At 30.5% G+C, this 27,015-nt stretch overlaps 1 protein-coding gene across 2 annotated transcripts in view; it reads right to left on the reverse strand.

Annotated features, from left to right (window-relative positions):
• The window catches only part of lft (Limb expression 1 family member lowfat), a 224,013-nt gene that overhangs the window by 41,910 nt on the left and 155,088 nt on the right, over nt 1–27,015 (reverse strand). The window contains exon 1 of one of the 2 annotated variants that reach the window (XM_085946756.1): nt 26,268–26,345. The exons of the other annotated variant lie outside the window; for it this stretch is intronic. The gene's annotated coding sequence lies outside the window, so the exon portion shown is untranslated. Of the gene's footprint in view, nt 1–26,267; nt 26,346–27,015 lie in introns of those variants that run through there. 2 annotated transcript variants of the gene reach the window in all.

Below are 27,015 nucleotides of genomic sequence, written 5' to 3' on the forward strand. Positions count from 1 at the left end.
GGTTCGTTCACGCGGTTGTCAAAATTCATGTTATTTCAAAGTGTTTTTGATCCACCGCAAGGCTTCATTGGTTTGGGCGAATGGCTAAGGACGATTCCTCGTAAAAAGTCTGTTAATACTACCACTACCTTGTGGAGGTCTATATGCTCCGCCCAGGAGCGACCATGATTATTATATTTGTAACAAATTATTCGTTTTATCTCGAGCAGTTTTCGTACATTTTCACTTTAGGCATGTCAGTTTACAAATATTAAAAACATATTTGACATATAATAGGACAAAGCGTATTTTATCAAATGTGTTTGAAACATATACTATTAATTGGTTTTCTACTAGATACATAACATACAAAGATTTATTTAATTTTGAAATATAAAACGCCTTAACAATTTATTTTATTTGCAACGTGACAAATTTTCACTTGTAAAACCGCAAATCTTGTAATATTTACGCAATGGTTAATCCAATCCATAGAGAGAAGAACTGAAATTTTACAAATATTTTAGGACAGGGATGACAAATCTTTTTATACTTAATAAACAAACAAATATTACGCCAGCCGGAATACCCTGCGTACCAGTGATTGAGTTTTTGCAAGGGTTTACAACTCTTTCGGGTGTCAGAAAATAATAAACCTAAGTGCCAAACGTAGAAAGCTTGTCATAATATTATGTTTACCATTGATTGCTGTCATAGAAAATGCAATACGCGAATCAAACGATATATCTGATTCGCACACAAATTTAATGTGTTTTTTATGGGTGCACTGTTAATATCCCTAAGCTCCGGACCATATTATAACAGCGAGACAGAGGTCGTCGCTTTATACATGTGCACGGTTATTAAAATTGTTCTTGAAATTAATTTAATATCAATACCCCTTTATTTCAAAGTTTTAGTACTGAATAATATTGCAAAATGAATTTATAGTTTCCGCCAAAGACTTTCATAAATTGGTATAAATATACTGACTTTGCATAACATCTTTAAATAGTAAAACGAACGTCATACTATTATTATCCTATAAAGTTTTACCTGACTGGAGCTTGATTTTATAGAACTTTTATTACAGATAATAGAACATACATTTACATACCTACATATACAATGATGATAATCCAGTATACAGGGTTATAATCCTGTAGATATCCCGGTGGTAAACAATAAATCAATCTCTTCTAATCATATAAACTCAACAGCTTGTCCGTATACTTAAAAATAGTCCTCCACAGCATGGATACAGTTTTACAAGCACAGAACAGATTAATCAAGGCTTGAACAAAACCTACCTGTGGGTGCGACAGAAAAAAAATCGGAAGGATTTAGTGAGAGTCAGATGGAATTAAACTGAAACGTCAGCGAAGTTTCACTACCGTGAAACTGTTTTTTCGGTGGACAGCTATTTATAATAAAATTTGGAATATAAGTGTCACAATCTTATATAACATTTCGTCAATATGTAATGAGTAAATAAAAATCCTCACCTATGCCATGACGTATTTATGAAAAGGTGGAGTATATTATATAGAAAACTACTCTTATGTTCACCCCTCTTATATTGCCTGTGTATGGTATGGTATATAAATAGATAAAGTCAGACGCTTATATTTTTTCTTCCCTAAGACCCACGACGAAATACCACGAGCTCTTCGTAAGTAGGTATACAAACGCGAGTACTAGATATGACGAATATAAAAGGCCTTGGTGCCTCATATTATACTAGATGCTTATATACAGAGGATATCTTAAAATTATCCTTAGACTTTCCATGAACATAAATCATAAGTTTAGAATGACACGGTTCCAAACCACATACGGTTTCAGTCTATGGATGGATTCATAATTCCATAAATAGACGTCATAAGTTTAGTATGCCACACGGTAAAAAAAAAACTAAATGCGATATTCGTATATGCATCGCTTACTATTCTGTAATCTTAATCTTTCGCTTTTTGCCTACCATAATATTCGTACGTAAGAACGGTTTTTGGTAAAACTGTCGATATTTAATTTCGTTATTAAAATGATAATGACTGCTGCATCGAAACGAAAGCCCAAAACATGATATTATAATAAAATTATTGAATACCAAGAAAAAGTATCGGTGAAATTATTGAACCAAAAGTCGAGCCCTCATCATCATCCAAATTAATCTCGCACGCATTCTCGATTGGGCCACGGTCTCCGATTAAATAATATGCCACTTCCAATCAAATAACATTAACCAAGCAGTACCCATGTAATTACTTTAGAGAGGGCAGCATTGGAAAGTTTGGGTGCATAAGAATCAGTCCAATTTTTTTCGAGGTTTTTTTATTGGGGGGGTCAATAATGTTGAACTCGGCGATAGCCAAAAGAAATACAGCAATAATATCTGTTATTATTACAGGTCCACTTTTGACTGATTGGATAACATGGTTAATTTTTACTACACAAATACACATCCGGGAGTTCTTGCATTCTACCTTGGAGGTCCTTCGGGTCTTATAGAGAGAATATAACAATATCATCTGCAAAATGCAGGTGACTGAGGTGCTCCCCATGAATTGGGACACCTTTTTCCTCTTAATCAAGTTTCCTGAATAAGTCCTCAAGAGTAGCGGTGAATAGTTTAGGTAAAATGGTATCACCTTTCCGGATACCTTTGTTGACGGGGAATTTACACGACCGTTTGTGGAGTGTCACGCATTTCATGCAAAGGTTTATAAACAGAGAGATGTATGCTAGGCATAACAAGTAAGGGAAAAATTGGAACATTGGTTTACTAAATTCAGTAAAATCCTTGTATGGACATATGCAGGCACTTTGTTCAAAAAAGAGACAATCGCTGGATAAGTAAAAAATGTCTAAAAGATAGACCTATAGACCAATCAATGAAATATCATGCAAGAGCAAGAGGAATTTAATCTTTGAAGAAGTAAGTTTAGACATTATCCAATACTAGATTGGCTTGGGTTGATAACTATGCCAAATGAATGATTTTAATTATTGTAATTCGGATAGTCAAACATCTGGATGACCGAGCTAATTTATAAATGGATTACTATTACTACTATTACTATTACTACAATGACTTTAATTAATTTTAAAATGTGAATTATTATCAAAAAAATGAACTATACATATACTAAAACAGTACGTCAGATAACCTTTTTGTATTATAACACGTTTTTATGAATTGATAATTAGAGAGAAAAATAAAATTCCCTGCATTGATAGCATTGCATACTACACTGTTTGTAAATGAAATAAAAGAAAGAGACAGTCTGATGTTGACATCTTGCTTTGATTAGATACTTATTTCGTTCAGTTATTTTTAATTTATCGCAAGACATCGTCTTAATTCTAAATACAGGTACACCATGTATGTTCAATAAAAAGAATATTACATTCTTAAATCTTGTGAATTATTCGTTTTATAAAAAATATGGTAGTTAATTAAATTCTAAATAATAAGTATTGCATAAATACACTTCTATTAGATTTATAAATGTGTTTTCTTATCATAGTGCAACTTTGAAATGTAAATTTCAGAGGACACGTGTAAAGTTTTAATTAAATAAATATACAATGCAAAGTGACTTAAGGTTAATGCAATTATAAGACTTAGAAATAGTATCACTGCACCACTTTGACGTGGATAAAACCCATATTTGCATAGAAGAGTTTTATTTAACATGTTGTTGACTTAACATTTTTGAATGACTATTAAAAATTAATAATTACGGTTTGCTATTGCATAGGTATACGTATAGTTTAAATGCACTTTTTGCTTAATGTATTACGTGATTTGTTATGTAACTTATTTTGTGTTGCATCATTATTTTAAAATAAAATTATACTATTCACTCAACACGTTTTTTTCATAATTTACCCTTTCGAATCGATTAGATGTGCAATTAATTTAAACAACTGACGATATTTTTTTTCCTATTCATTAATCAATATTTGTATTGATATAATAAATCCTAGTATCTATTTGACTCACTCCAAACCGGTGAGTTCACATATCGTCAAAACCTAACAGAAATTTGTATATATTCTAAATATAATTTGACACAATATATTATCAACTTTATGTTTTAAAACCTGAAAAAGTTTACGAAAAAAATGTTTTAAAACCATTAAATAAAAATATATGCCAATATGTACAATTTAATTTTCGAAAAAATTAACTTCTTTCTATTTCAAGAATTGATGTGTTGAGGATTTAAAAATCACAAGTGGCATTATAGTTATTAAATAATACGAATTAGGAGCAAAATTCACATTATCACACATATTTAGGTATACGTAAAACAGGATAGAAACTTACAATAATAAACATTTTATTAATAACATTGATGTAGCTATATCCCATAGTGTATTAAGTTTCCATTATTATTTTTGTATCGATGGTATATAGTTTTAAGGTTTTGGTTTGGCTTGTTCTTCACAAAACGCTTAAAATATTAATAAACATAAATAATTTTTATCATGAAAAACTTTATCAAAATCATAGAATCAAACCATTAAAGCCGAGGAAGGAAGTTGTATGATATTGTTTTATATGTATAATTCCAAGAAATGAAAATATAATTAATATTATATTCTACAGGTTTTTGAAAAGGTTTGTAGATAGTTATTTCGGTTGTAACACCATTATCAAGACTGTTCAGATAAGCCGTTTGCCTTTGCTTAAATACTATACGTATAGATAGAGACAGAATTCTTATTTGTTCAAACAATTATGATTTTTATGATTATGATTTTGTATACTTATTATTAATTGTAATATTATTAATACTTTGAAAACCCTAAGTGGGGTTTTAATGGGTATCAAAATTTACAAAATTTATCGAAAGTACAGTGTTCGAGTGCTTTGATTATTTCTTGACATTATTAGCAATTAAAATATTATTGATATAATTGTTGTAATCATGTGCTTAAATTATATTTAATAGTGGCGACGAATGCATTACCAAATTTTCCATAAATTTACCAAAGCAAAGGTAAACGGCCTATCCAAATAGTCTTGATAATGGTGTTACAACCGAAATAGCTATCGACAAACCTTTTTAAAAACCTGTAGAATTTAATTTTAATTATATTTTCATTTCTAGTAAAATGGAATTCTACCAGGTAAATGCTAACTCAATTAATGTATAATTCCCGTGTTGACTCTGACAGCAATAAACTCGAATTTTATATACACGTTAAATTATTAAATTACATCAGTTATCCATCATCATAATATGTATAGTTATTTAAACTGCCAACAGCGTTTCCTTCTAATATTCGGATATCTGAGATTTAAAATTCGGTTTGTAGTGATGATCATACACTATTACGTCAAGAGAATTTTTGGAAGCCCGCTAAATACCATACAAAAGTGTATACGACAGAGCTGGATGATATAAAAAGATGGAAGAAGACTGATACGCGACAATGATTCTTGGAGGCGTCGATATGGTCAATTAAGAAAAAGAAAACATATTACTCTCTATCATATCAATACATGAAAAATTCTGATTTCATTCTGTTTCCTTAATACCGACGCGTGGTATTGATGAGTGCCATATAGGGCAATGTATCCGATATACGAGCAGTTAATAATATTATTACATCCTGAGGTCGTGATTTACACAATGTACCTCCGTCAGTGACTACGAGTGCAATTCCATTTGGTTTCAACTGCAGCCTTTATTGATTGCAATTATTATTTCGCAACTTTCTTACATAACACTACATACTGCAATATCACGAGAACAGTTTGTTAAATCTTGTGATGGTTTGTCATGTAAAAAATAGTTGAGATAATGAGAATTAAACGATTACAACTATCAAATTATAACAAAAAAATGAGTTAATTAGCAATTTTCACATCACTACACACCTATTTATATGTGAAATAATATTTTTATGGTGTACCTAACTGTTTTGTATGAAAAAGATATAATCATTATATTCCCAACAGAGTATATCCGATGGATATGGAGTATCATCTTATAGTGCCATCCCCTAATGGTGGTCGGCCAATATTATAGTCATTTTCACTGTTCAATTTGCTACCCGGAACAGTTTTTAACAAAAACAAATTACGATCACGTCATATGAGCTCACGGTTAGCTCACGCCACGGTCAAAAATCATAATATATTGAGCCGAAAACGAATGGTGTGAGTTAGAAAAATCTGCAATAATATATCAAAACCACACTAAGATCATTTCATACGTGAATATTCGTTCTCAAAAATTGATATATTTTTGAGTCACGTGCTCTGTTTTAGTGGTTTGGAAAGCAGCTACAAACTATATATATTCAAAAAAGAAGTAAAAATATAATTAATATTAAATTCTACAGGTTTTTTAAAAAGGTTTGTCGATAGCTATTTCGGTTGTAACACCATTATCAAGACTATTCAGATAGGCCGTTTTCCTTTGCTTAAATACTATACGCATAGATAGGACAGAATACATTTTCTAAAAAACCTGTAGAATTTAATATTAATTATATTTTAATTTCTTTTAAAATGGAATTCTACCAAGTAAATGCTAACTCAATTAATATATATATCCACACAATATTTTGTATTATTGAATGTTATTATATTTAACTATTAAATTGCAAATTACAAATTTTCTTTAGTGGATGATTAAGATTAGTCCCGGAGCATATTATATTGGTATCCCATAAGATTTTGAGTGAAAAAATTAAATAGCTACCTGAAATATATTTTTGAGTTTAAGTATTCAAAAAATGATAGCTCATAATTGTGACAGATTTTAAAATTGCAATAACTTTTTAACGTTAAAAGATAATAAGAAATATGTAATTACATCATTTTTATTTCTTTAATGCAAACAAAAAATATCAAATACAAAATTGTCATACACCACTTGTGAAATAAGTTATTATAGATTTTTCTTATCAATGTTGGATTCAAGATATCACATAGACTATCTGATACGATTTCAAACAAAACACGCGATATACATACCATTATTGTAAATGTAGAGTACACGGAGAATGTATTTCAGTTATTCATTAAATTTCAACATTAAAAGTCCCATAACTATTATTTGATTAATAAAACGCTAATTGTCTATGTGGCAAGATTATGAATGAATATTTAATTATTATTATTATCGAAATTACTCTATTATAATAATAATGTACTACCAAAATTTAAATTATTAATATTTGAATGGGTACCTTGTTAACTTTCGTCACGAAACACACTAACGAATGTGTGCCTATCGATTGTTTTGTTTTATTTTCGTATTTTATTCGGTTGCATTGGCAGCTCTGGGTGTATATTTCATTCGGCGTGTTGTGGTAGAACGTCTCTGAGTAACTATATCGCAAATAACCAAGATATATCGGCGGCAGGCGGGCCCGGGAAACCGATAAATAATGACGGGCTTAATGAAAGAAACGGTTGACAGCTTATAACCGAAATTCAGATTTACGGCCCAATTCGGAGAGCTTATGAACTCCCGTTGGGTGAGAGTGAGGTCGCTTTTTGTTAGGTAGTTACAACTCGTATTGAGGACAACTGCGTATATTCACGATGCATTCATGACAGTTGTCTTGGCAACAGTTATATTGTAGAGGATAAATAACAAGGAAAATAAAGACACTTGACTTGTTTAGATATAGGCCTTGTTAATTTTAAGATTATTTTTTATAATAGGTATACCTGAGAGCCAGGGTATCGCATGTCTGAAAATAATAATGATGGCAATGGACTAAGTTTCTGTTATAAATAGAATCAACAGTTGAATTTATTATGAAACATAAATCTTGATACTTACAGGGATATATGGCATGATTGTCACCGGAATAATATGTTTACTAATATATTGAGTAATTGAATACGTAAGTATTAAAAACGTTAAATCCATTTGCATATCCTGGGAAATACAAACATAATGTGAAATGGATTGCCTTCTGGGTGAGGCTGTAATAAGTGTGGAGAAATATGGATTGTTATATAAATGAAGATTCTTCAAGAGTGTCCTACCATTATGTCTTAAGCGTAGGGTGTTCAACCAATGTGTGCTACCCGTGCTCACGTATGGCTGCGAGACGTGGACCCTCAACACGAGAGATGTCCAAAGGCTAAGAGTCACACAGCGAGGCATGGAGAGGTGCATGTTGGGCATCACGCGAAAGGACCGTAAGAGAAACGAATGGGTTAGGAAGCAGACAAGAGTACGCGATGTAATAGACGTTGCCAAACAGCTGAAATGGAGATGGGCGGGGCACATTGCTCGCCGAAAGGACGGCCGCTGGACAAATGCCGTCATCCAATGGTACCCAAGGGGTACGAAACGGCCACAGGGTCGCCCTAAAAGCCGCTGGATTGACGAACTGGTAAAGTTCGGCGGAAATACATGGCAGCGAACTACACAGGACCGAGAGAGTTGGAGAAAGCTTGGGGAGGCCTTTATCCAGCAGTGGATTGACCCCGGCTGATGATGATGATATAAATGAAACGCGTATTTAATATTTTTTTTATTTGACGACACTCAGTGTGCTGTTTCTTTCGTTTTATAGTCTGACATAAAGTAATAAACGGAATCTGGTTTCAAAACGTTCATCCACGGTTTATTTTTGTGTTATTAACCTTTTCTATGGTATATCCCATGACTTATATTATTATCTACAAAAAACTGCCCATGATTTTAATTGTCAAGCACGAAATGTGCGTCAGAAAATAATGTAAAAATTATTAATGACTGAACAAAATATTATCTGCCGAAAACGTAATTTAGATTGAATTGAAAACTTACATACTTAAAAATATGGTTAGTTTATTTATTAGGTACCTACATATAATAATACTATAATATATTTCATTAAATATATCAACTATATGTACACATTATATAACAAAACCTCAGAAATACACCTACTAGAAAAATCTTTAAAATATATGGTGACGGATGGGACTCTACCCGCATCCATCAGATTCTGGCAAATATGCTTTACAAATCTTGTCGCATGGAGGTTAAGGCTGTATCGTGTGAAGACTAAATATCGTCTGTTCAACGCGTACGTGCTACCTGTACTCCTGTATGGCTTCGAGACTTAACATCTTATTAAGCTTTAGAGGTCTCGGCTTTTGAGCTTTGAGATTCAATGTCTCCGTCGAATCTTAGGGGTATATTAGTACGACCGCTTTACAAACACTCGAGTGTATGAGCTGACTCGGCAGCCTTCGGTAATTATTATTTAGGTAATCACAAAGAGAGGCTTCACGTGGCTGGGACATGTGTTCCGGATGCCGTCAGAGTGTGCGACACGGGTTACATCGCCATGGCCGGTCCTCCCTCATCCTACAACGGTGCTACAAGACCAATCTACGCACTGAAGATCTGTCAAAGCGGGAGGCGATAGACCGAATCAAGTGGCGCGCACTTGTGATAAACGAAAATGTGTGAACGAATGCTGGGGCGCGATGTGGTGAAAAAAGAAAGATGAAAAATATTTCTTCTAGTAGGTATAATATTGAGTTACCTATTTCTAAATTTAATGTGAGTTATTCATTGAATAAAAAATATATATCAGCTGTGCTTAACACTTCTGGGAAAACGCAGGTTATGATTTTTCAGGAGCTTAAAGTGAATTTAAGGCTTTATAGTTTTAGATATTTCAGGTTACTTTCATGAATAGACTCTAAATATGAAATATATAATATGTCTGAAAGATACGATAATCTAGGCTCAACATATTATGTTCTTAATTCATTTTTAGCAAAATCGGACTAATGTCACAATAACTCTATGGTACAGATATATTATGTAGAGAACAATATATTTTTTAAATTAAGAATACGTACGTACTTACCTACTTTTTTTGAATTCTGGCAGCAAAATTGTAATATTACCTACATATCAAGTTTACATAATTGTGTATTGCATACAAAATTTATATCAAATTTAAACAAGAAAAAAGCTTTTTATATCGGTTTCACTATAATAAAAAAGATATATCCTTGAGTATCCCAACGTAAAGAAGTCATCTCGTTAATTAAATCAACATAATAATACGCTTATTTTGCAGGTCCATGCTAATGAGACACCACTTTTTAAGCTAATTATTACCTCTAAACTTTGAAATTCGTTTCGAATTTGGGACTTTTAATAAAGATTCATTTCCATAATTATTACCTACTTTGCAAGAAAGGGTATTCTTCAATATCCTTACAAAACTGTAAGCGTTACATCTTTACATAATCTAATGCCTTAAAATTGGGCAATTTATTTCATAACAGGACTCTCTGAAAAACGTTCCATCCCGCCTCTAGCCCTTTGTTATGAGTAGTGTGTATCTTGCAAATTCGGGTAGAAAATTTGCATATATATTTCATTTTTCATATTTTTACTTAATATGAGTAAGTATACAGTTTAAAAAAACACTTAAATAAAATTCAAGCCGTGAAATAAAAAAGCTATCATTAAAATAATAATTGATGGGGTAAAATAATGGGGTAAGTGCTAAACAATAGTTTTGGGAAAAAATATCGCACAATGGATAAATAGCATTATGCTTAACATTTTAATTTATAATGCTAGCTGCGATTATTAATAGTTGTCAGCTCAAAGTGATTTTTGGCGATATATAACTAATCATTCCTTTAAGACGGTAATTCAGTAAAACGGCAAATAATTTTCAACTATAGGTGCGACGAAATTTCGGACTGGCTGGCAATCGGAGAGCGAAAGTTGAGCTGTGAACACGTCAATTTGTTTTGTGATGGCGACTGGGGAATTAATTCTTAAATAGCGGAAAGATGACTAAAAAACGTTACCCATTTACTTGAAAAAGAAAACATTTCAATGAATATATTATTATTATTAATAATAGAAAAATAAACATAACATAACAATGGACGCATGTTGACTTTTTACGACAAATTATGTTTTTTTTCTACAAGCGTTATTTGCACAATCTTCGCATCGTGTAGTCACGATCGTTTTAGACCGTGCCCCAGCTGAAGTATAGCCTTAAGGCTGAGAGGCATACCAGCAGAGGCACCTAGCGGAAAAATACGAAGCTTGCAATTTGAGACATTTTTTTGATAATTTACAATTTTAACTGTATTAATTAATACATATGTAGCTGAAAACATTAAAAAGAAAAATATTTTTTTTAAATCAAAGATAAACTTACAATTGTAAAAAAATATTATCAAATGTGGATTTGTCACAGGACCACATCTTATCATTACATTATATTTTATAATCATGTTTATTATTAAAATTTAGTTTATTAGCTTTTCTATTTTTTCTCGTATCTACAGACTTTTGACGATGTCATAGTATTAATATTTTTTTATATTTATTTTAAAATTCATCGATTTTTATAAAAATATAAATGTGTATAAGAACTTGAAATCCATTTTATTTATATCAAATCGAGCTTAAATATTGGTATCATACCCAAATAAGATTAATAATTACCTGCACAATTTTTGATTTTTTATTATTATTGAATAAGTAGTAAGTGAATTGGACTGATTGATTGTCTAACTGACTGGTTGATTTTTTAATTAGCTATATCGGTTAATTTACTACTTATGGACTTCAGTGTTTCATTAATTTGTGTAATGAAATAAAATAAAATTTTCTGCATATTTAACTCAGAAACGGTAAAAACTGGACTTCCGTGGTTTACCTTCTAATGCATGGTTTCCCAAACTATGGGTCGCGAGCGAATATTGAGTGGGCCCTCGCCACTGTATACATGAATTAAAAAAAATAGGAAGTGATAAATTTGATATTTTATTCAGCTATTTATAACTCCTAAAACAGTCTTTCATTCATATTGGTAACACTTATAAAAAATATTTTTTTCATTTCAATTTTAAGTAGTTCCACGACTCGCCACTAGGGAATCTGAGCATTACCAATATTTATGCCCTCTTTTCTCTAAGACAGCTAAGAGGTGGGTCCCAAGATTGGAAATTTTTGTTAGATGGGTCGGAGCTCAGTCAACTTTGGGAACCACTGCTCTAATGTACAGAGTTCATTATAAATATTATGCAATCTTTCTAATTAATACACATTTTTACTTATTGTTAATTTGAATACAAGTTAATATCATTTTTAAATATTTGTACGAACTAAAACTATATTCAAGTATCAAAGTATATATTGAATTCTTTTTAAATAATGTAATATCTATCTACAAAAATTAATAATATCGGTTATTTCAACGCGTAATCATAATAAATAAATTATGCCGGATATATACATCCTCCCGGGCCAGGATGCTTGCCACCTTTAACCGTTCATTTGCCAAAATAATTGAAAACACCAGATTATAGGGTAACTGTATTATTTCTTTACTTGAACTACCCGTATTTTAAATATAAAATGATACTCGTATCTAAAGAACATTCATTATATTTTTGTAAAACATATAAAAATTTTCATCATACAGAGCGATAAAGAAATAATCTAATTTAATCAAAGTTTGTGTATGACGAACACATACGATAAAAGTGAAACTTTTCGTTTTGCTCTCCATTTTCATAATCTCCACCATCAATCGTCGTCAATGACAACTGTGCACGAAGTTTTCGTCATAAATGTAAACTATTCCAATTAACATAGTATTCGTGACATACGAAATATTATGTAAAGTATACGTAAAGGATAAAATACCTAAAGTAGGTTATAATGTAATATGTGTTATATTGTCTTGTATTTGATGTTTCGAATGAATAATGTACTAAATGTAAGTTTCAATCGACGAGTTATATTTTGGTATTATTGAATGTTTTATGAGCGTTGAGAAATTTACGCGGTTCGCCGAAATAAAAATAAAAGAAAATACACCTCGTCCACCTATATCTAACTTATCAGGGTAGATGTATGTGCTATGTTATCTATAAAATGTGCATGTTTCCAAGACCTCAGTTGTGCAGTTGGTAGTATGCTTGTCTATCAAGCAAAATATAGGTGGTTCAAGTATCGTAAGTATTTAAAAAAAAAATATGTTAAAATCGGTTATAACGATTTTTCGTTACACATCAATAATTTAGGGCTCTGAAACAAAAACGGTAGTCTTCATTTTCCCAATATATTGGTAGTCATTAAAAATGTTTCACATCTTTCTTATATGAATAATTTCTGTAAAAATTATTATAACATGTTATATTATTTTATTAGTATACAAATAACATTTCTAAATACTTTGTTTTTGAAATTATATCTATAAGAAAGATGTTAGACATTTTTAATGATTTGCCAAAATATTGGAAAAATGGAGACTGCCATTTTTTTCCTCCTCTTTAAGTCCTCAATTATAATATTATCTAAAATTAAATTATTTCGCGGCTCTTCTGGAGAAGCACTGACTTAAATAATGGCTATATTAACACACATAAAGTCAATTGTATGCAATATTATATTAGAAATTTAAACGACTCTAAAACAAAAAAAAGCTCCGTCGTTTTCCAAATATTAAAAGAAAAAGCTCCATTGAATATTCGGGTATTCCACGCAGCAAAGCTTGCCGGGTATGGAATGGAAGTATTTTCATTAAAATTCATGAGTGCGTAAGGGTTAAAATTCGGCGAGCCGATGGCGGTATGATGTATTCAGTTGTTTTTTGTACGACACCGTTTCAATTATTTTCGGAGAGTGTATGAAGCAAAGTGCATATGAGATTTATACGTGCATTGAACGCACTATCAGCCAAAATGGCGATGCGGCCCGACTTGATGTTATGCAAATTTTGGCAACTGGCTAGTCATAAAACTTTGTTACTTAATTGACTGTCATCCTTCTTTTTTCTGCATATTTGAGACTGTTACGTAAGGTGAATGATAAATAAACCGTCACTTTGTAAATTATTCAATATAATATACCTGCATCAACGTTATATATAAAAATACATATACATAAATAAAAAATAAAAATCCTCGCCTCTCAGATTAAGTTAAATAAACAGATGTAATATTGTACAGAAAAACTACTAAACAATTTGCCATATAATTTAAGCCAATTCAAAAAACCAACAAAAGAGAATACACTGTACCTACTAGGTATCTAATATTTTCGAATTATCATACGACTGAGCCATGCAATTTCATACACTTTCTCGTAAATTACGTTAAAAATATTTTAAATACCCATTACTCTCAAATAATATGTAATAATAAGATGAATTTGTTCAATAAATTAACAGTTTTTATTAATAATTGTAAGTTTAACTTTGAATAATTATAAAAATACTCTCATATTTTTCCTTTTGTTTTTTAATACGAGTACATAGGTATTAATAATTATTTTAAATACTTTAAAATTAAAATGATCAGTAAAAGGATTAAATTTTCTTTTTAGTATTTTATCGCTATATGCATCTAAGTACTTCATAGTAGCATTTAATTCACCTTGATTCACATTGTAGATTCTCTACTATTATATAGCTGATATTAGATAGAGTTATCAACATAAAACATATTTTAACTTTTCTATAGTTCTAATTGATAGATGAGTGTGATACTATTTCATTTGTTTCGAGACCCAGGTTTCTCCTTTTGATATGTTATATCTACGAGAACTATGAATATTCAGTTGTGAAACAGACACGGAGCATGGTTATATACATAATAGTATATTTGTAATTCCTATAGGAATGTTATTATGAAATGTTATAAGATACATATTATGAAATAATAATAATTTGATTAGCTTACTAAAGAAAAAAAATCATCCCTTTGGTTTAATTAAAAAGCATGTGAGTGCATTGTTTCGCCGTATCGTTAGAAATAGAAACGTTTTAATGCAAGAGAGTTAATTGACATCATTAAACATTAACAATGAAAGATGTCACTAAAAACCTTTTAATTGGTGATGAATAGAACCTAAAAACACTCGAGCTTTTGTTTCTAATTATATTTCCGCTCGATTCGTTTGCAACGCACATGCGCAAAGGACGGCATCCCAATTTGTGAAGCCTTTTGTCTTGTCGCTTTATTTTTAGAGGTTCGAATGCCGCCGCCGGCCTCAAAAGCCTCTTCTTATACTGAAAGCTTTTCAAGTTGTGAACTTTTAAAAATCTAGCGCTGCTTACTCGCTCTTAATCTTAAAATGTTATAATCTATTAATTATCAATAATCTAAAATTTGGCGATGTGTTTGTGTAATATTATAATTAAGAATTGATAAGGATTTTAGTTTTTTTGTAGATTTACACAAAAAATGTGTTTACTCTGAAACCAGTTTACCAGAATAATTACGAATACTATAAAGATTAACATCATTGTTTACATAATATAAATGAACAGAATATTGTTTAAATATAATATACACACGATCTGTATTAAAATTTATTTACTCTTTTAAAGACTGTCTTCTTTTTTCAAGTATTTTTTTTAAGAAAATGCAATATAATTAATATTTAGACACTGTGAAGTCGTGAATATAACTTTAAGATTATGGAGATCAATATTCTCCAGCTAGGGATTAAATTATTGGTATTTTATTTACGTAGTGTGCATTATTGAATTTATAGATTGATAATAGCATTATTAAATAGGTAAGTATAATATACAATTTTTTTATCGAAATTTTGATTACAACATTTATAAAATTTACTTCTGCCTTCACAAATATATATTTAGGTACTTAATAAATAAATAACTATATATTGTATTATAGATATCAGCTATATTTTTTGGTTTTAATATTTAATTTCAGTTATATTTTTGTGTGGGATTAAAACTAGTTTTAAAAACTCATTTAACCAGAGAAAACATTTTACCTTATTCAAGGTTATAAAAACCATTTCGATAAAAAAACCATGGAAGGTAAATTCGAAACCATGTTAACTTGGGGCAATAAAAAACTAAGTCAAACTGAGTTTGTCGAACCCTTTTCGATATAGCCTATTTTCGACTATCCCACGGCGTCTATTTTTGGAATTTCCGGCCGCATCAGGCGCAAAAAATCGATTATATTTTGTTGGACCTCATCTATAAATAATTATCAAACTTTTTCATTATACTGCAATATACTACACATAAAATATTCGAGTAATAAAATAAATGTAAAATAATGAAGCTACAATATTAAATGACATGCAGATGGTAATGGAAAGTTTTTATGGTACAATATTATTAATGTAATATTACGAGTATGATATATTTTAGTTCAAAAGTATTAGACAACGCATAAATAAGTACAAATTTTACTATCAACCACGATGGCCGCGCGACTTAAGCGTCGGCCTATAGTGTCGTGGGTACCAGGTTCGAATCCTGGGCCTGGCAAGTACACATATTGTTTTTCAATTTGTGTATGAGTCAGAATATGGACCTAATAGGTTGAGCAAGTGGCTGACTTCCATTTATCGTAAAAACAAAATCTGTTAATGCAACCCTCCACTCTGTGGAGGCTCATATGATCTTATTAGGATCGGACATGGTCGGAAGATAATAATGTCTCCTACTTTCCTTTTGTTAACTAATACATATTTTTTTTATATTTCACAAGTGAGACTATTCCCTCATAGCCACCTTATAAAGAACACCCCATAAATTCTCTTTACTAAATGCAAAATCCACAAAAATGCAATATTTAAGTTTCATTATCTCGAAAAGCATATTGACGGTATCCATGTTATAAATTCAAAACGTACCTACATAAGGAATCTGATGTGGTAAAGGTTCCAGATTGATAAAGTCATTAACAAACAATAAATAGTTTTTTTTAACAAATTTGTATGAATACATTATATTTGGAATAGCAGACCCCTCTAAATTTTTATTTTACCGCATTAACACATGTGAAATGAATTTTTCTTATATCTCATGGTATACCGGAAGTCGATGAAAATTGAGCGTAACAGAAAATCGTTGCAAACTTTAGCTTGATCTTTTATATTGCACAGTAGATACAATATTCAAATTATATTATTTAAAATAAAATTGAGTTTTCTGAAAAAAACATTTAATTATTTTATTAGCGGTGTTGGCTATCAATTTAAAATACATTCCATTCTATCATAAAATACAGTAGGTATACTTAGTACTTTTTGACTTTAATAAGTTTTTGAGAATTGCGATGAATTATTCTCTACAATATCCGACCCTAAATAGATCCCTAAATAGATTGTAATAATAGATTTTTGTTTTCACGAGAAATTAATGTAGGCCACATGCACATGCTACTAGGTCCATATTCTGGATCAAAACACAAATTGAAAAACAACATGTATTTTTTTAGCCAGACTCCAGAAGTATGACATTTTAGGCCAACACGTTACCTGGTTAGCCATCGTGGGCGTACGTAGAATAAGTACATACTAAATATTTTATTTTTAAGTCATATAATTTTTTTAATACTGGCAATAACATCATTTAATTAATAACTTTACTGTTGTATAATAATTCTAAATCCATATGTCAAATAATTAAAAATATTCTTGTTTGTCCGGTGGTTGTTTAGCGAGTACAAATCTGGCAATCGATTTTTAACTTCTAGACTAGCTAGACATTTGAAACTTTTAGAATATATCAGAACACGATGACAATGCATTCTTTTACTACTTTTAGCCATATTTAAGCAGAATTGAATTAATTTTCAGTTAATTCTGTTTTGTATGGAAAGTTATTTCAGAAAAATCCGTAAAAAGTAAAAGAATATTATTGGTTGCTGAGGGGGTGGTCCTAGCAACTAAGTTATTAATATATACGTGCGTTACTATGGAAATCAAAATGAAATGTCAAAATGACATTTCAGTATTCTATATGTGTTTGTTTGTTTGTTTTTTATTTACTTCATATCAAGTACGAGTTTGAGCATAATAATTCAACAGAAAATTTAAAAACGTTGAATATAAAAAGTTCTTTTTATCTTGTAATTATTACTAACTTAATTAACTCTTCACTACTCTGAATATGTACCCTCAGTTTTACTGTATATTTAAATATTGTTTTTATTATGTAAGTACATATTTAATTTCATTTTTTTTAATCTGTGACATATTGTAAATAGTTTGAATTAACAATATGTCAGTTTATATTTCAAATTATATTATAAAGGATTGAAAAAAAAACAATAGTTAAAATCGTATTATCAAAAACGCGATAATGAACTACGGCCCTGTTTCGCGAAGGGCGAGAGAGGGCGACAGATCGACCACAGACAAGCGGCAAAGGCTGTATTATATTTTTTTGCGCGCAAACCATCAACACAAAGGGTCGAGCGCGCTAGCCAGTCTTCTTCTCTTTGAGCTGTGGATTGTGATTGAATTATTCTGCGACAAAATGTCAAACCTCAAACGGGAGCCCGACAACATAGCTGCGCGTCTACCAGATTCGACCCGCGAAATTTCACATCGAGACAGACTCTGGATAAAATAAATGATCGTTACGCTCGGACAATAGACGGAGTTTTTTTTGTTTTTGTTTTGTTTTGTGTCTTTTATTTCGAATAAACCGTGTGCCAAATTTAATGAGCGCAGACCTCAAAAGTAGGTGTCTACGTTACATTTATATGGTTGACATTTATATAAATCAGTAATTATTCCCTCACAGAATTGACTGGTGATTTTTTTCTGTATCAACCGATATTACAACGTTTTTATTAGCTCATATTCCTGTTGGTCCGGTGGTTGTTTGTCCAGTACAAATCTTGCAATGACATTTGAAACTTTTAGAATATATCAGAACACGATGCCAATGCATTCGTTTAATACTTTTAGCCATCTTTAAGCAGAATTGAATTCATTTTCAGTTAACTCTGTTAAGCGTAGAAAGTTATTTCAGAAAATTCAGTAAAAAGTAAAAGACTATTATTGGTTGCTAAGGGGGTGGTCCAAGCAACTAAATTATTAATATATACGTGCGATACTATGGAAATCAAAATGAAATGTCAAAATGACATTTCAGTATTCTATATTTGTTTGTTTTTTATTTACTTCATATCAAGTACAAGTTTGAGCATATTGAGCATAATAATTCAACAGAAAATTTAAAAACGTTGTATATAAAAAGTTCTTTTTATCTTGTAATTATTTATACTTTTAATTCAATAATAAACACTTGTTTAGTTCTTCGTTTTATTAATAAATCTATCTCTATAATATAACATTATAGTTTATTCCAATTTTGAATTTCTGCCACAGATTAAATAAAGTAAAGTTTGCATATGGATTCGATTTAAATTTGGTGTTCTTTTGTTTGACGTTTACTGCTGTCAGAATTATTTTCATTTTGACATAATATTATATGCATAATAATATTGATATTGAAAAAATTAGCTAATATTGCTTTATGAAATAAGAGAAATGTATATCGATTAAGTGACCTCATGTAAAGCCGGGTATTTTAGCTAGTAAGTACTCTATAATACATTTTTATACCATCAATGCACATTTTACAACATATTGTAAAGAACGTATGTACAATTAGATTATTTTATTCTTTTAGAATGGTGCTTTTGACAGTCTTACATGATGAAATCCTAAAAATAGATTGTATGTAATAATACAATATATGGATACATAATAATATATTTATTTAACCTTATAAAGATGTTATTAGTAGGTAATAATCTCAGTTGGACATCATATTATAAACATAATAATTAAGAGACATATGGATGAGATTAATTGTTCACTGAATATGAAACATAATCATTATCTCTGTATCCAAACAAATATTGAATAAACTAGGATATGAATAATTATTTGGCAAACACGTAAATCGATCATGCAACGTATGGCTTCGCTAGCAGACGTCAATGTACCTATACCTATCACATGAATATGTGCGCAGATAAAATGTTAGTGGTAGTTTTATTTGCTGTCAATTCTTTGTGTAAATACAATTTATTATTTAAAATAAAACATTATATTTAATGGGTAAGTACCTAATAATTCTAGTAATATTGACCAGTGATTATTATTAATCTAAGTGAAATTTGTACTACATTGTGTTTTAATTTAATTGATAAGTTGGTAGTGATATTAATTGGTTACTAATTAAAGTGATATATTATATTATATACAAGGATTAATTTCAGTTATGATCTGTTTTTATGGTAATCATATATTTAAGTTTGAAGAGATTCAAATTTGTAATTTATTTTTTATGAAAAGCTTTATTTCTAACTTACTTTACCAAAAACTTAACGTGTTATTTGAAAACAAGATCAGCATTTAAAGATTTTTTTAACAGTTATGACGTGTAATTCAAAATAACGTATTTACATTCGTATTATAATTACCAAACTTTGTTATATAAGAGCATGTAAAGTATATGTTTTATAACTTTTTTGCACTTTTTACTACACTGATAGGCCTCTTTGCCTGATTACCTCGCATAAAATTAGATCAAATGATTTTCACTTGACCACAAATTTCAAATCCAGAAATGCCCACAGAAAAACTAAGACCCGGCTCTATAAAACCGTCATATTATGCACAGTCGTTGCATATGGATGCGAGTCATGGATGCTTAATATGAAAGCAGCTGAAATGGTGTACTGCTTTGAGAGAAAGATCCTAAGGAGGATATACAAATGAATGATGGTGGGGAGTGGAGAATTAGGTACAACATGGAACTATACCGCTTATACCAAGATTCAAAACTCTCCACCTTCATAAAACTCCAAAGGCTAAACTGGGCAGGCCATGTCCAGCGCATGCCTGAGTCACGGATACCGAAGAAGATCCTCGAAGGAAACCCAGGGGGGAAAAGGCTAGTGGTAAAGCCACGCACACGATGGGGTGATAACATTACAAAAGATGCCAACCAGCTGCTAAAAATCAGGAACTGGAAAAGACGTGTGGAGGACCGTTCCGGCTGGAGGACGGCGGTGGAGGAGGCCAGGGCTCAATTTGAGCTGTAGCGCCATCGAAGAAGAAGATTTTAACTTGTATCAATATATGCAGTGGGTATGTAAAAAATATATTTTTAGCATATATTACATCATTTTCAACCTAGAGCTGGAGTGCAAAGCTTTGAAGCGTATACTCTACGTAGTTGCTTTTCAATCTCAGCTTCATAATAATTATCAATGTCAATTTTTCATAATACCTATTAGTTTTACAGTACAATTTCTCCATTCTTGTTTCAAATTGATTATTTTTCAAGAAATATAAACATTTAATTATTTTTCTTTGAAAACTAATAAAATATAAAAAAAAAGATTTATATATACTTACTATCTAGTATTTACTAATCAAATTAGCTGCATATTAAAATGTTTAGTTTTTATAACTAAATTTCACTTATACCATAGGCGACGATACGTTATTTTAGATAAGCCATAACACACAAGAGGCGTTATCTTATCACTCACACATAAAGCTCGACATAAACAGTAAACCAGTTGCAATCATAAAACGACTTCGTAGACGAGTTATCTCACATACAAAAAAAATAATGTTAATGTCCTAAAAGCAATAAATGCATAAAATTAAGTGCAACCGGACTCCATTATTAGTGCGAAAAAAGTCGCACGACGTGACGTATCGGTGGGGCGGCGGGAGGGGGCCGCGCAGGGGGCGGTGGGGGGCGCTATGCCAAACCAGTATGCAAAGTCTGCTTGGAGATTTTTTTTATTTTGTGAATCGACTAACTTTTGCCAAGTGGTCGAGCCGTCAGCCTGCCGAGCGCAGGACAAAGGCGAGATATAAATAAATACATTACCTCTAATGCCTACATCTAATTTAATGCATCTAAGCATGAGTTGTATGGACTCAAAAGTAGAACTATCCACGATTCAATGTGCGGAGGAGCTATCAACGAAAAACTAGCGTATCGTAAGTAGGCAATCAAATATTATTACAAATTTACGAATCGACCTTCATATTATGAAATATAATATAGGAACCCCGATTTTACGTTCCCGGAATTTACGTTTTCCCATTTTTGCGTTTATTTTATACAGTCCAATTTCATTTTAGTACATTTAATTCCAGATTTTACATTTTTATTTCCCGAAATTTACGTCCAATATTCAATTAAAATTACGTACCTATAACAACCTATTTATTTGTACAAATCTAATTTAATACAATCGTGACAATCATGGTAATTATTAAAATGAATTCCAGATGCAAGTGACCATTTCTATTTACAGACATGTCTGCATCTGTTCATCAACAAAGAAACAGATTTTCAATTCATGAAAAAACATTCTCAAAAAGATGAAAAAACACATTATACTTATATAATGTTCTCGAAAACAATAATTATTATTTGTATGATTAAAAATAAAGAAATACCTAGTCTTAATTTACTTTTCTTGATATTTCCTTGATAAACTTAAAATTAAGGATTCACTGTGAACTAAACTCATTTTTAAACATCGGTTTTAAATATTGAATTATGGATAGTTCTTTTATTGTTTTATAATACCCACGTTATCAACTTTATAATTATTATCATAACTAGGAACATAATAAAAAAAAATTAAACATGAAATATCTACATACCTACTCGTATTTTTTATCGCAAAAATTGACCAAGAGCCACTGCCAGAGTTTGGAAAAATTTTCAGTATGTTGTGTATTCACTACCAATGTACATTTATACTAGATGTACATGTCCATTATATTTTATATTTTCTAGCTTTTTAGCACATTCAAATAGTATAATATAATATATATTTGTAATTCAGAGATTTTATAGAGAAACAGTCACATATCTACAGGTTGTGTACTTCAGGTGTCATAATTATTTTTCAAAGGTAATTCAAGTTTTGAATATACTTATTATATTTATAATATAAACCCAAAATTTCTAAAACCGAAAACCCGTGAGTCTATGTACCTACTTTAAATGGTTGAAATTTTTTTTCTCAAATGTTTAAATACGTATTCGATACACTGATTCTCAGATACGTAATATTAATTATTCTACGATTATACTATTTAAATGGGTTATGATATAAAACAAGTAATTAAGCTCCATAAAAGCTCAGTGGTGATTTTATCAAAGTGTGAATAATTCACACCTGTACTATCAGTGAAGCATTTTTCATATATTAATATTATTAAAAGTATCAAAATGGGCTTTATTCTCAATACGAGTGTAAAACATCAATCAAAGATTTTATTAAATCTTTGCAACATATCTTCTTATATCTATATTTTACATCCAAATACGATTTATTCTATAGGTACGAAAAAATATTCGCATTCTGAATCCAAATATATAAGCATATCGGTCCTCCACTGAGCAACATAGATCAACTTCGTCAAAATTTACTAATTAAAACCAGACAAATAATATAAAACTTAGTAGGTTTTCAATTTCGTTCCTAAATAGTGTTCTTATGGAATGAACGTATCTGGGTTTGGTTCTAAAGTTAACTTTTATAATAGTACATAATATATATTATCAATAAATTCGATAACCATAGAAAAATAAAAGAATATAGTACATATTCGGACAAACCATAAACAAACCTTATTTATGTCGGATAAGATACCGGGAATTTGAATGTTGATTTTATGGTTACGATTTCAGAATAAATTAAATATAGATTAAAATTTATTTTACATGTAAATCCAACATAAAAACGGCATCGTCATAGATGAGGATTATTTCTTGCACCTACATAGGGTCAACTAAATTTGATATAAAGCTTTGGAGTTTGTATTCAATCAGAATAAGTATACCAAAAAACCGACAACCAGATACGCCATGATTTCTTAGTCGACACTAATTCAATGCAAAGAATAGTCCTCAACTGTACGACGCCACATTTACATTCAAAATCAATGCAATGACCTAAGAAAACGACTAAAAATGTAGAACCTTACCGCCCCAAATTTGAATAAAATGCATTGTTAACATTTAAGTTTTTAGGAATACGGGAAGCAGGCTAAACATCCGGTGCATCATTTGTTTTTGACAAATAATATACCTATTTATTGACCATTTTATTACATACTTATATATTTATTTAAACAGATCCACACCAAGTCTAAATTGAATTTATATTCGATAAATAAAAGTAACACTATATCGGAGGTAGTAAACAAAAATACGAAATTTCTAAAAAAATCTCGAAAATTCTAATTTATCTGAGTTGTTTATGTTCACAGCTGTTTTGGGCTATAAAGCTATCTTCGAAGTGGTCGACCATGTAACTTAAATAAAGAAGAATTAACAAAACAACAACATTATAATGGGTTCTATCATGTAAACGCCAGTTCAATTTATAATTAATAAACCAATACAATTATTGCCTATTTTATTTTGCAGTCTTGTAAAGTTTCAAAATATACTGTAAAAAATATGTTTTAAGCTTAGCATACTTAATTTAAAACAGTAAAAAATAATTATAGTATGATTATCTAATTGTTTTTTTCTCAGTTATAACTTAAGCCTGATAATTTGATAATAATAATTAAAAAATCTGAAATGATTTAAGTATAATAGTATTAATGACGATATGTACGTGATAATTTATATAATATATATTTTTTAATACAGCAAAGTTAAAATGTATAATGTTATCCAAACGGCTCGAATCTCGGCAAAAAGCGCACAAAAACAAGCTCCCCGAAGTAAGCACACCAACGTCATGGCAACGATGTTGTTGTTTATATGAAAACTTTGCACAAAGCACCAGGAAACTACCTGTCACAGTGTCAACGTACTTTACAAGAACACAATATCAATTAAATATATTATTAATCACGAAAACATATCGATGAAAATGAATGATAACTATTGCATAATAATAATTTTATGTTCCACTTCAATTTCAATCTGCTTATTACAACAAGTAAACAGTCACAAGTAAAAAATAACGCAATTCTGTTTATTAAAAATGTAAATAAAATTACTCTATTACAATAATTTGGAAAACATTCTAATTAATTTTTTTTTTTTTAAATTATCGATGTTTGTTTATAGCCCGAAATAAAATAATAAATATCAACAATAATAAATTTAAAAAAAACTCATTATTATTTCTAAGCCATTGTGTTTGTTTTTTTTTTAAGTTCATTCGTAGGTATAAATGAATTTTTTTTTTTTTTAATTTCAAAGTCGTCACACATTTAAAAAATGCAAGATTTTTTATTTTAAATATGACATGTTTTGTCGGTTATTTAATTTAAGCTGCAATAAATGACAACAAATAATTAATATTGTGATGGTTATAAAAAAAACTTTATCTTTATTTGTCGTATTTCGATTAGTAATACATAGTTTACTCGTAATATTAACTGATATTTTAAATTAGATAAGTATAAAATTTACGATAATATTTTAGTTGTTGAAATAGAAAAGTATTATTATTTAGGTAATAAATATAAATATAATATAATATGCTCTCAGGGATAAGGGAGACAAGACAAGTAAACAGATACAATTTAGATTTTTCCCTATAACATTTCATAATAGTAATCAATAGATACGCCAATAGTATTTTTTTTCAAGATATTGCTAATTGCAAATTGTCGTGCACCTTAATTAAAATCATTAAATAATGGTAGCTAGCATACGCAACTTAATCTCGCGTTTTTTTTTTTACTTATGACTATTTTCATTGACATTGCGTAGAATATTATATTTTCCGTCTTAATAAAATAATATTATTACACTTGACACGAACGAAATTGATTTCAATTTGTATATACAAATAATAGCGATGTATTTTTAAATGATTACTAAGTTTATAATATTATGTTCCTGTGTAAATACAAAACTGTGTTAATTGAAAAAAAATGTAACTAAATTAATGTTATAATTTTTCGTTGTTTCATATGCGTATGTATCTACTAACGTTTATCGCGTAAACTTGTTTGTTATTTATGTTTCTGCAGCTTAAACCGTGTGTTATTTTTGTTGATTTTATTATTATAGTACAATTTACGGCGCGATTCCGGTAGTGTTTTAAAAATATTACTCAAATCTTAAAAAAATATTATCAGAATATCATAAATCAGTACTAGTTTTAGAATACATAAGAAGATCAACGCTGTTTAAGAAGAATACCAAAAACATTTATATTAAATGATTTATATTGACAATCAGAACTGACCGGAGTTGTTAAATAGAGTGTTATTATTTGTGAATGTTATATTAATAATTATATAAACAAATAAAAACAAATGCTTTATTCATTTAAATAGATCACAATAATATATAACTGTGAATGTGGGATTGACCGGACCCTTTGGAATAGTCGCGACAATAAGTGAGGTTATATTGTTGTGTGTGAGCTATTGTAAAGTGAGGTTATGTTGGAGTGTAATGTGTCAAAAAATAGATAACAATAACAATGTTTGTTTTCTTACATGGGTAGGTAAGGTTAGGTCGGCGACGGTGCGCGGCGGACGCGGCATGCAAGGGACGGCGGCGCTCGGCGAGCTCTCGCACAAAACAGGCGGCGCGGGACTGCGCGGCGGTTCGCGAGGCCCCCCGCCCGACTGGCCCCCGCAGCCCGCAGCCCCGCGAAGCCCGGCCGAGGAGCGCAGGGGCGAACCAGATTTTGCGAAACTGGCTGGTCCCATTCGATCATAATTGCCCGATATTTATCGTATCTACTTTCTTACTGCATGCATGTTATTTAGTCCTAGCTGGGTGTATTGTACCGCTTAAAAGCTCTACTATATCAAACCAAAAAATGCACGCCTCTAAACTCATATTATATGTATACTAAGCGCGTTTATAAGAGAGGGGGTCCTCGGGTCCGGATCATTTGGTGTCGACAGGTCGCAGTATCTCGTAAATGAGCATACGTAAAAGCTACTGACCAGTTGCTCGTCGCTAGACTCAAAGTGCGGATTGTCTGGATATGGGGAAAGATACTGGTCAGTCAATAGCATCGAATAGATTTTTTTAACACCCCCCTTGACCCTCTCTTCGACTATCGTAAAAAATCAATAATACAATATTACATTATTAGACTTTATTGTATTTATGTGTGCCAAACGAAAAATGGAGATATATTATACTTACATACGTTTTAAAAAAAATAACAAATAAATATGTTTGTTTTATTACATAATATTATGTAGTTATAGACTTTTACATCCATCGAAG

This window comes from Rhyacophila brunnea, unplaced genomic scaffold (assembly GCF_057557595.1).
Source record: "Rhyacophila brunnea isolate RB1 unplaced genomic scaffold, BYU_Rbru_1.0 scaffold_2, whole genome shotgun sequence".
Taxonomy (NCBI): domain Eukaryota; kingdom Metazoa; phylum Arthropoda; class Insecta; order Trichoptera; family Rhyacophilidae; genus Rhyacophila; species Rhyacophila brunnea.